General features: G+C 40.4%; 1 protein-coding gene across 1 annotated transcript in view; it reads left to right on the top strand.

Moving 5' to 3' along the window:
- Positions 1–664: 664 nt before the first annotated feature.
- The window catches only part of LOC135571103 (NACHT, LRR and PYD domains-containing protein 12-like), a 30,187-nt gene continuing 18,955 nt past the window's right edge, over positions 665–11,896 (top strand). Inside the window, exons 1-2 of the mRNA XM_065016908.1 lie at positions 665–800; positions 1,813–1,903. The gene's annotated coding sequence lies outside the window, so the exon portion shown is untranslated. The remainder of the gene's footprint in view (positions 801–1,812; positions 1,904–11,896) is intronic.

The raw sequence follows: 11,896 nt of genomic DNA on the forward strand, positions 1-11,896 counted from the left end.
TGCACATCATCATCTGCTCATCATCATCTATCACTCCAGTGTTTATCTGCTAAATTGTAATTACTTTGCTACTTTATTACCTCCTCACGCCATTTGCACTGTAAATAGACTTTATTTTTCTACTGTACGCTTGTTTATTCCATGTGTAACTCTGTGTTGTTGTATGTGTCACACTGCTTTGCTTTATCTTGGCCAGGTTGCAGTTGTAAATGAGAACTTGTTCCCAACTAGCCTACCTGGTTAAATAAAGGTGTTCTCAACTAGCCTACCTGGTTAAATAAAGGTGTTCTCAACTGGCCTACCTGGTTAAATAAAGGTGTTCTCAACTAGCCTACCTGGTTAAATAAAGGTGGAAAAAAAGGTAAATAAATATATAAATAATAATAAATATATATATATATATTTGTATATTTATATATATATTTAGCAAAAAAAACATGATTATATGTCTCTCTGAAATGAAACATCAATTGATAGATTTTTAACTAATAGATGTCTGCCATTGAACAATCGCCTGATTAACTTGTGAAAAAACACCAAACTCTCATCATTTCTTTAAACAATCATTTATGAACGTTTCTGAAAAGTGATATATAGCGTTTTGGAATGAAACTCTTCTTATGTTTCCCCATCTGAGCTCAGAGTAGATGAGAGATGTAATGTTTGTCTCTGTTGTGTTGAAGACCAATCAAGCAGGAGAGACCAGCCTCCCCTGTTCCCAGCTGTGTGTCCATGAAGAGTGACCAGTCTATGAATCCTCCTATAGAGTTTAGAAAGGGAGACTTTTCTACTGAACAAAGGTAAGAAGAACTCATGGGTCCTGGTCAGTGAGTTAAACAACACTGTCTCTAGTCATTTCTCCTCCCATTTTCCCATTTATTGTTGTTGTTTTCATAATCAATAGGCTCATCCTTTTGTCCATTTTCATAGTCCTAAAACAATATTAAACACAACATTCCCTGTGTGTGTGTGTGTGTGTGTGTGTGTGTGTGTGTGTGTGTGTGTGTCTGAACTCCCTGGATGAGGAGATGTAATCTCTATCCTGATTGCCAAGTCACTTATACCCCGACCTACATGTACATATTACCTCAATTACCTCAACTACCTGGTACCCTGCACATTGACTCAGTACTGGTTCTCCTTATAGTCTCATTATTACCTGAACTACCTGGTACCCTGCACATTGACTCAGTACTGGTTCTCCTTATAGTCTCATTATTACCTGAACTACCTGGTACCCTGCACATTGACTCAGTACTGGTTCTCCTTGTAGTCTCATTATTACCTCAACTACCTGGTACCCTGCACATTGACTCAGTACTGGTACTCCTTATAGTCTCATTATTACCTCAACTACCTGGTACCCTGCACATTGACTCAGTACTGGTTCTCCTTATAGTCTCATTATTACCTCAACTACCTGGTACCCTGCACATTGACTCAGTACTGGATCTCCTTATAGTCTCATTATTAACTCAACTACCTGGTACCCTGCACATTGACTCAGTACTGGTCCTCCTTATAGTCTCATTATTACCTCAACTACCTGGTACCCTGCACATTGACTCAGTACTGGTTCTCCTTATAGTCTCATTATTACCTCAACTACCTGGTACCCTGCACATTGACTCAGTACTGGTACTCCTTATAGCCTCATTATTACCTCAACTACCTGGTACCCTGCACATTGACTCAGTACTGGTACTCCTTATAGCCTCATTATTACCTCAACTACCTGGTACCCTGCACATTGACTCAGTACTGGTTCTCCTTATAGTCTCATTGTTTTTATTTTGTGTTACTATTTCCAAGGTTTAAGGGCAACGTAGCACGTCCTGGTGAACAGGGCAGAGTCCCATATCATCAGGCAAACCAGTAGAAACAGGATCAGCAGCACAACAAGGTAACACGTCCGGATCATGTATCAATACTGATAGGATGGAAAGAAAGGGAGCACTGCTCTCAGATCAGCTTTCTCCATTCAAATATTTCCTTAACATTATAATTATGTCACAATACTGACCACAGATCAGCTTCTATTATCACCTATAGTTTCAAAGATTGAGGAGACATATTCTAATGCTTACCCAATTAAAATGCAGTAAATCCCAGATTTGACATTGTGTTCATGTTACACATCATTAAATATATTGAGACAAATTACAGAGTAGCCTACATGTAGCAAAATAGAACTCAATATACTGAACAATGTGATTGAAATAGGCCTAAAGCCAGTTCATAGTTTAATGCAGTCATCTCGGTTTTCATTTGAAGCAAATTTGTAGAAGTCCCTTGTTTGAATCAATTGCAAAGACATTGTCAACTTTGTTCTGAATTTATCGGTGTCACAGAGAGACGGATAAACCATGTGATTCTATGTTTAGCAGAGATCTTCTGTGTATAAAGTCATGCGGAAGGGCAAAAAATAATCTAACGACTCACTCAGCTGATCTACGAGTGGTGTTAGTTTACTCAGCTGTTCTAGTGGTCTGAGGCAGGTGTTCGTTTACTCAGCTGTTCTAATGGTCTGAGGCAGGTGTTATATTACTCAGCTGTTCTAGTGGTCTGAGGCAGGTGTTAGTTTACTCAGCTGTTCTAGTGGTCTGAGGCAGGTGTTAGTTTACTCAGCTGTTCTAGTGGTCTGAGGCAGGTGTTAGTTTACTCAGCTGTTCTAGTGGTCTGAGGCAGGTGTTATATTACTCAGCTGTTCTAGTGGTCTGAGGCAGGTGTTAGTTTACTCAGCTGTTCTAGTGGTCTGAGGCAGGTGTTAGATTACTCAGCTGTTCTAGTGGTCTGAGGCAGGTGTTAGATTACTCAGCTGTTCTAGTGGTCTGAGGCAGGTGTTAGTTTACTCAGCTGTTCCAGTGGTCTGAGGCAGGTGTTAGATTACTCAGCTGTTCTAGTGGTCTGAGGCAGGTGGTAGATTACTCAGCTGTTCTAGTGGTCTGAGGCAGGTGTTAGATTACTCAGCTGTTCTAGTGGTCTGAGGCAGGTGTTAGATTACTCAGCTGTTCTAGTGGTCTGAGGCAGGTGTTAGATTATTCAGCTGTTCTAGTGGTCTGAGACAGGTGTTAGATTACTCAGCTGTTCTAGTGGTCTGAGGCAGGTGTTAGATTACTCAGCTGTTCTAGTGGTCTGAGGCAGGTGTTAGATTACTCAGCTGTTCTAGTGGTCTGAGGCAGGTGTTATATTACTCAGCTGTTCTAGTGGTCTGAGGCAGGTGTTAGATTACTCAGCTGTTCTAGTGGTCTGAGGCAGGTGTTAGATTACTCAGCTGTTCTAGTGGTCTGAGGCAGGTGTTAGATTACTCAGCTGTTCTAGTGGTCTGAGGCAGGTGTTAGTTTACTCAGCTATTCTAGTGGTCTGAGGTGTTAGTTTACTCAGCTGTTCTAGTGGTCTGAGGCAGGTGGTAGATTATTCAGCTGTTCTAGTGGTCTGAGACAGGTGTTAGATTACTCAGCTGTTCTAGTGGTCTGAGGCAGGTGTTAGATTACTCAGCTGTTCTAGTGGTCTGAGGCAGGTGGTAGATCACTCAGCTGTTCTAGTGGTCTGAGGCAGGTGTTAGATTACTCAGCTGTTCTAGTGGTCTGAGACAGGTGTTTGGTTACTCAGCTGTTCTAGTGGTCTAAGGTGTTAGATTAGCGTTTTCAACGTTAATAACAATGGTTTTTTGAAACTACTCAGGAGACTCCCAGTTAGATTAAATTACTCAGCTTTTATAGTGGTCTGAGGCAGGTGTTAGATTACTCAGCTGTTCTAGTGGTCTGAGGCACACGTGTATCATTTGTACAGTTCTTTATTAAAAATGCAGTTATTTGTTACATTTGACTGTATGACTGATATATATGATATATATTATTACTGTGTTAAACCTAGCAGTACTACTGATTTCTCTGAGAGTGAGGCAGATATATATTATTACTGTGTAAAACCTAGCAGTACTACTGATTTCTCTGAGAGTGAGGCAGATATATATTATTACTGTGTAAAACCTATTAGTACTACTGATTTCTCTGAGAGTGAGACAGATATATATTATTACTGTATAAAACCTAGCAGTACTACTGATTTCTCTGAGAGTGAGGCAGATATATATTATTACTGTGTAAAACCTAGCAGTACTACTGATTTCTCTGAGAGTGAGACAGATATATATTATTACTGTATAAAACCTAGCAGTACTACTGATTTCTCTGAGAGTGAGACAGATATGTAGCACTTAAGAAAAAAACATGTTTATTTGTCTTTTTGAAAGGAAACCATCAAGTGATAGATTTTAAACAAATGCATGTCTGTCATTGAACAACCCCATGCCGTGATTAGATAGTGGAAAAAAACACCAATCTTTTTCATCATTTCTCTAAACAATAAAAGCTCATTTAGATAATTTTCTGAAAAAATAAATACTCCTGGTATATACCAGGTATCTAAACACAGAGTAAATACTCCTGGTATATACCAGGTATCTAATCACAGAGTAAATACTCCTGGTATATACCAGGTATCTAAACACAGAGTAAATACTCCTGGTATATACCAGGTATCTAAACACAGAGTAAATACTCCTGGTATATACCAGGTATCTAAACACAGAGTAAATACTCCTGGTATATACCAGGTATCTAATCACAGAGTAAATACTCCTGGTATATACCAGGTATCTAAACACAGAGTAAATACCAGGTATCTAAACACAGAGTAAATACTCCTGGTATATACCAGGTATCTAATCACAGAGTAAATACTCCTGGTATATACCAGGTATCTAAACACAGAGTAAATACCAGGTATCTAATCACAGAGTAAATACTCCTGGTATATACCAGGTATCTAAGCACAGAGTAAATACTCCTGGTATATACCAGGTATCTAAACACAGAGTAAATACCAGGTATCTAAACACAGAGTAAATACTCCTGGTATATACCAGGTATCTAAACACAGAGTAAATACTCCTGGTATATACCAGGTATCTAAACACAGAGTAAATACTCCTGGTATATACCAGGTTTCTAATCACAGAGTAAATACTCCTGATATTGATACAAATAGCGTGTTTGTGTTCAAAATGTTAAACACAGGTTCTACAAATCCCAGAGCACAAAACAGACAAGGTTGTAAAAATCTAACTTTTAAAAGGTTGTATTCTGTTAACTCATACCCAAGTAAAACTGAATGCTCTTCAACTGATCGCTGCCTGCACCCGCCCACCTGACTAGCATCACTACTCTGGACGGTTCTGACTTAGAATACGTGGACAACTACAAATACCTGGGTGTCTGGTTAGACTGTAAACTCTCCTTCCAGACTCACATTAAGCATCTCCAATCCAAAATTAAATCTAGAATCAGCTTCCTATTTCGCAACAAAGCCTCCTTCACTCATGCTGCCAAACATACCCTCGTAAAACTGACTAGCCTACCGACTGTCATTTACAAAATAGCCTCCAACACTCTACTCAGCAAATCGGATGCAGTCTATCACAGTGCCATCCGTTTTGTCACCAAAGCCCCATACACTACCCACCACTGAGACCTGTATGCTGTTGTTGGCTGGTCCTCACTACACATTCGCCGCCAAACCCACTGGCTCCAGGTTATCTGTAAGTCTTTGCTAGGTAAAGCCACGCTTTATCTCAGCTCACTGGTCACCATAGCAACACCCACTTGTAGCACGCGCTCCAGCAGGTATAGTTCACTGGTCATCCCCAAAGCCAACACCACTATGGCCTGATGGCCTCTATTGCCTTAATTCCCTAATCGTAGCCAACACCACTATGGCACTATGGCCTCTCTATTGCCTTAATTCCCTAATCGTACTACATCTGCACTGAACATAGATTGTTCTATTGTGTTACAGTCCGTTTGCTAATCCCTTTCTATTGTGTAACCGACTGTCCGTTTGCTAATCCCTTTCTATTGTGTTACTGACTGTCCGTTTGTTAATCTCTTTCTATTGTGTTACTGACTGTCCGTTTGCTAATCCCTTTCTATTGTGTTACTGACTGTCCGTTTGCTAATCCCTTTCTATTGTGTTACCGACTGTCCGTTTGCTAATCCCTTTCTATTGTGTTACCGACTGTCCGTTTGCTAATCCCTTTCTATTGTGTTACCGACTGTCCGTTTGCTAATCCCTTTCTATTGTGTTACCGACTGTCCGTTTGCTAATCCCTTTCTATTGTGTTACCGACTGTCCGTTTGCTAATCCCTTTCTATTGTGTTACCGACTGTCCGTTTGCTAATCCCTTTCTATTGTGTTACCGACTGTCCGTTTGCTAATCCCTTTCTATTGTGTTACCGACTGTCCGTTTGCTAATCCCTTTCTATTGTGTTACTGACTGTCCGGTTGCTAATCCCTTTCTATTGTGTTACCGACTGTCCGTTTGCTAATCCCTTTCTATTGTGTTACCGACTGTCCGTTTGCTAATCCCTTTCTATTGTGTTACCGACTGTCCGTTTGCTAATCCCTTTCTATTGTGTTACCGACTGTCCGTTTGCTAATCCATTTACATTTACATTTAAGTCATTTAGCAGACGCTCTTATCCAGAGCGATTTACAAATTGGTCCGTTCACCTTAAGACATCCAGTGGAACAGCCACTTTACAATAGTGCATCTAAATCTTTTAAGGGGGAGGGGTGAGAAGGATTACTTTATCCTATCCTGGTATTCCTGAAAGAGGTGGGGTTTCCTTGTCTCCGGAAGGTGGTGATTGACTCCGCTGTCCTGGCGTCGTGAGGGAGTTTGTTCCACCATTGGGGGCCAGAGCAGCGAACAGTTTTGACTGGGCTGCTAACTGTACTTCCTCAGTGGTAATCTCTTTCTATTGTGTTACCGACTGTCCGTTTGCTAATCCCTTTCTATTGTGTTACCGACTGTCCGTTTGCTAATCCCTTTCTATTGTGTTACCGACTGTCCGTTTGCTAATCCCTTTCTATTGTGTTACTGACTGTCCATTTGCTAATCCCTTTCTATTGTGTTACTGACTGTCCGTTTGCTAATCCCTTTCTATTGTGTTACCGACTGTCCGTTTGCTAATCCCTTTCTATTGTTACCGACTGTCTGTTTGCTAATCCCTTTCTATTGTTACCGACTGTCCGTTTGCTAATCCCTTTCTATTGTGTTACCGACTGTCCGTTTGCTAATCCCTTTCTATTGTTACCGACTGTCCGTTTGCTAATCCCTTTCTATTGTTACTGACTGTCCGTTTGCTAATCCCTTTCTATTGTGTTACTGACTGTCCGTTTGCTAATCCCTTTCTATTGTGTTACTGACTGTCCGTTTGCTAATCCCTTTCTATTGTGTTACCGACTGTCCGTTTGCTAATCCCTTTCTATTGTGTTACAGTCCGTTTGCTAATCCCTTTCTATTGTGTTACAGTCCGTTTGCTAATCCCTTTCTATTGTTACCGACTGTCCGTTTGCTAATCCGTTTCTATTGTTACTGACTGTCCGTTTGCTAATCCCTTTCTATTGTGTTACTGACTGTCCGTTTGCTAATCCCTTTCTATTGTGTTACAGTCCGTTTGCTAATCCCTTTCTATTGTGTTACTGACTGTCCGTTTGCTAATCCCTTTCTATTGTGTTACAGTCCGTTTGCTAATCCCTTTCTATTGTGTTACCGACTGTCCGTTTGCTAATCCCTTTCTATTGTTACCGACTGTCCGTTTGCTAATCCCTTTCTATTGTTACTGACTGTCCGTTTGCTAATCCCTTTCTATTGTGTTACTGACTGTCCGTTTGCTAATCCCTTTCTATTGTGTTACTGACTGTCCGTTTGCTAATCCCTTTCTATTGTGTTACCGACTGTCCGTTTGCTAATCCCTTTCTATTGTGTTACAGTCCGTTTGCTAATCCCTTTCTATTGTGTTACAGTCCGTTTGCTAATCCCTTTCTATTGTTACCGACTGTCCGTTTGCTAATCCGTTTCTATTGTTACTGACTGTCCGTTTGCTAATCCCTTTCTATTGTGTTACTGACTGTCCGTTTGCTAATCCCTTTCTATTGTGTTACAGTCCGTTTGCTAATCCCTTTCTATTGTGTTACTGACTGTCCGTTTGCTAATCCCTTTCTATTGTGTTACAGTCCGTTTGCTAATCCCTTTCTATTGTGTTACTGACTGTCCGTTTGCTAATCCCTTTCTATTGTGTTACCGACTGTCCGTTTGCTAATCCCTTTCTATTGTGTTACCGACTGTCCATTTGCTAATCCCTTTCTATTGTGTTACAGTCCGTTTGCTAATCCCTTTCTATTGTGTTACTGACTGTCCGTTTGCTAATCCCTTTCTATTGTGTTACCGACTGTCCGTTTGCTAATCCCTTTCTATTGTGTTATCGACTGTCCGTTTGCTAATCTCTTTCTATTGTGTTACCGACTGTCCGTTTGCTAATCCCTTTCTATTGTGTTACCGACTGTCCGTTTGCTAATCCCTTTCTATTGTGTTACTGACTGTCCGTTTGCTAATCCCTTTCTATTGTGTTACTGACTGTCCGTTTGCTAATCCCTTTCTATTGTGTTACCGACTGTCCATTTGCTAATCCCTTTCTATTGTTACCGACTGTCCGTTTGCTAATCCCTTTCTATTGTGTTACAGTCCGTTTGCTAATCCCTTTCTATTGTTACCGACTGTCCGTTTGCTAATCCCTTTCTATTGTTACTGACTGTCCGTTTGCTAATCCCTTTCTATTGTGTTACTGACTGTCCGTTTGCCGTAAATCCCTTTCTATTGTGTTACTGACTGTCCGTTTGCTAATCCCTTTCTATTGTGTTACCGACTGTCCGTTTGCTAATCCCTTTCTATTGTGTTACCGACTGTCCATTTGCTAATCCCTTTCTATTGTGTTACAGTCCGTTTGCTAATCCCTTTCTATTGTGTTACTGACTGTCCGTTTGCTAATCCCTTTCTATTGTGTTACCGACTGTCCGTTTGCTAATCCCTTTCTATTGTGTTATCGACTGTCCGTTTGCTAATCCCTTTCTATTGTGTTACAGACTGTCTGTTTGCTAATCCCTTTCTATTGTGTTACAGTCCGTTTGCTAATCCCTTTCTATTGTGTTACCGACTGTCCGTTTGCTAATCCCTTTCTATTGTGTTACCGACTGTCCGTTTGCTAATCCCTTTCTATTGTGTTACCGACTGTCCGTTTGCTAATCCCTTTCTATTGTGTTACCGACTGTCCGTTTGCTAATCCCTTTCTATTGTGTTACTGACTGTCCATTTGCTAATCCCTTTCTATTGTGTTACTGACTGTCCGTTTGCTAATCCCTTTCTATTGTGTTACCGACTGTCCGTTTGCTAATCCCTTTCTATTGTTACCGACTGTCCGTTTGCTAATCCCTTTCTATTGTTACCGACTGTCCGTTTGCTAATCCCTTTCTATTGTGTTACCGACTGTCCGTTTGCTAATCCCTTTCTATTGTTACCGACTGTCCGTTTGCTAATCCCTTTCTATTGTTACTGACTGTCCGTTTGCTAATCCCTTTCTATTGTGTTACTGACTGTCCGTTTGCTAATCCCTTTCTATTGTGTTACTGACTGTCCGTTTGCTAATCCCTTTCTATTGTGTTACCGACTGTCCGTTTGCTAATCCCTTTCTATTGTGTTACAGTCCGTTTGCTAATCCCTTTCTATTGTGTTACAGTCCGTTTGCTAATCCCTTTCTATTGTTACCGACTGTCCGTTTGCTAATCCCTTTCTATTGTGTTACCGACTGTCCGTTTGCTAATCCCTTTCTATTGTGTTACAGTCCGTTTGCTAATCCCTTTCTATTGTGTTACAGTCCGTTTGCTAATCCCTTTCTATTGTTACCGACTGTCCGTTTGCTAATCCGTTTCTATTGTTACTGACTGTCCGTTTGCTAATCCCTTTCTATTGTGTTACAGTCCGTTTGCTAATCCCTTTCTATTGTTACCGACTGTCCGTTTGCTAATCCGTTTCTATTGTTACTGACTGTCCGTTTGCTAATCCCTTTCTATTGTGTTACTGACTGTCCGTTTGCTAATCCCTTTCTATTGTGTTACAGTCCGTTTGCTAATCCCTTTCTATTGTGTTACTGACTGTCCGTTTGCTAATCCCTTTCTATTGTGTTACAGTCCGTTTGCTAATCCCTTTCTATTGTGTTACTGACTGTCCGTTTGCTAATCCCTTTCTATTGTGTTACCGACTGTCCGTTTGCTAATCCCTTTCTATTGTGTTACCGACTGTCCATTTGCTAATCCCTTTCTATTGTGTTACAGTCCGTTTGCTAATCCCTTTCTATTGTGTTACTGACTGTCCGTTTGCTAATCCCTTTCTATTGTGTTACCGACTTCTTGCTAATCCCTTTCTATTGTGTTATCGACTGTCCGTTTGCTAATCTCTTTCTATTGTGTTACCGACTGTCCGTTTGCTAATCCCTTTCTATTGTGTTACCGACTGTCCGTTTGCTAATCCCTTTCTATTGTGTTACTGACTGTCCGTTTGCTAATCCCTTTCTATTGTGTTACTGACTGTCCGTTTGCTAATCCCTTTCTATTGTGTTACCGACTGTCCATTTGCTAATCCCTTTCTATTGTTACCGACTGTCCGTTTGCTAATCCCTTTCTATTGTGTTACAGTCCGTTTGCTAATCCCTTTCTATTGTTACCGACTGTCCGTTTGCTAATCCCTTTCTATTGTTACTGACTGTCCGTTTGCTAATCCCTTTCTATTGTGTTACTGACTGTCCGTTTGCTAATCCCTTTCTATTGTGTTATAGTCCGTTTGCTAATCCCTTTCTATTGTGTTACTGACTGTCCGTTTGCTAATCCCTTTCTATTGTGTTACCGACTGTCCGTTTGCTAATCCCTTTCTATTGTGTTACCGACTGTCCATTTGCTAATCCCTTTCTATTGTGTTACAGTCCGTTTGCTAATCCCTTTCTATTGTGTTACTGACTGTCCGTTTGCTAATCCCTTTCTATTGTGTTACCGACTGTCCGTTTGCTAATCCCTTTCTATTGTGTTATCGACTGTCCGTTTGCTAATCCCTTTCTATTGTGTTACAGACTGTCTGTTTGCTAATCCCTTTCTATTGTGTTACAGTCCGTTTGCTAATCCCTTTCTATTGTGTTACTGACTGTCCGTTTGCTAATCCCTTTCTATTGTGTTACCGATACCCTTTCTATTGTGTTACCGACTGTCCGTTTGCTAATCCCATGTGTAACTCTAAATTGTTGTTTTTGTCTGCTTTGCTTTATCTTGGCCAGGTCGCAGTTGTAAATTTAAACTTGTCCTTAATAGGCCAACCTGGTTAAATAAAGGTGAAATAAAATGATAAATTAATAACTTAATTACCAATTATTAGAAGGAAAACTATTTCACTCATATTTTAATACATTTTAGGTCAGATTTCATATAAACCTGTAAACACTGGACAGATACTTTAAGGGTTTTTAGCTCAATCATCTGAGCTGGAGTTTACAAACACAACACAAAGCCAACACATAAACAAATGTAGTCCCAGATATAAATCAAATTGGTGACATACACATGATTAGCAGATGTTATTGGTCACATACACAGGGTTAGCAGATGTTATTGGTCCCATGCACAGGGTTAGCAGATGTTATTGGTCACATACACATGGTTAGCAGATGTTATTGGTTACATACACAGGGTTAGCAGATGTTATTGGTCACATACACAGGGTTAGCAGATGTTATTGGTCACATACACATGGATAGCAGATGTTATTGGTCCCATGCACAGGGTTAGCAGATGTTATTGGTCACATACACATGGTTAGCAGATGTTATTGGTTACATACACAGGGTTAGCAGATGTTATTGGTCACATACACAGGGTTAGCAGATGTTATTGGTCACATACACATGATTAGCAGATGTTATTGGTCACATACACAGGGTTAGCAGATGTTATT

Source organism: Oncorhynchus nerka, unplaced genomic scaffold (genome assembly GCF_034236695.1).
Source record: "Oncorhynchus nerka isolate Pitt River unplaced genomic scaffold, Oner_Uvic_2.0 unplaced_scaffold_764, whole genome shotgun sequence".
Taxonomy (NCBI): Eukaryota; Metazoa; Chordata; class Actinopteri; order Salmoniformes; family Salmonidae; genus Oncorhynchus; species Oncorhynchus nerka.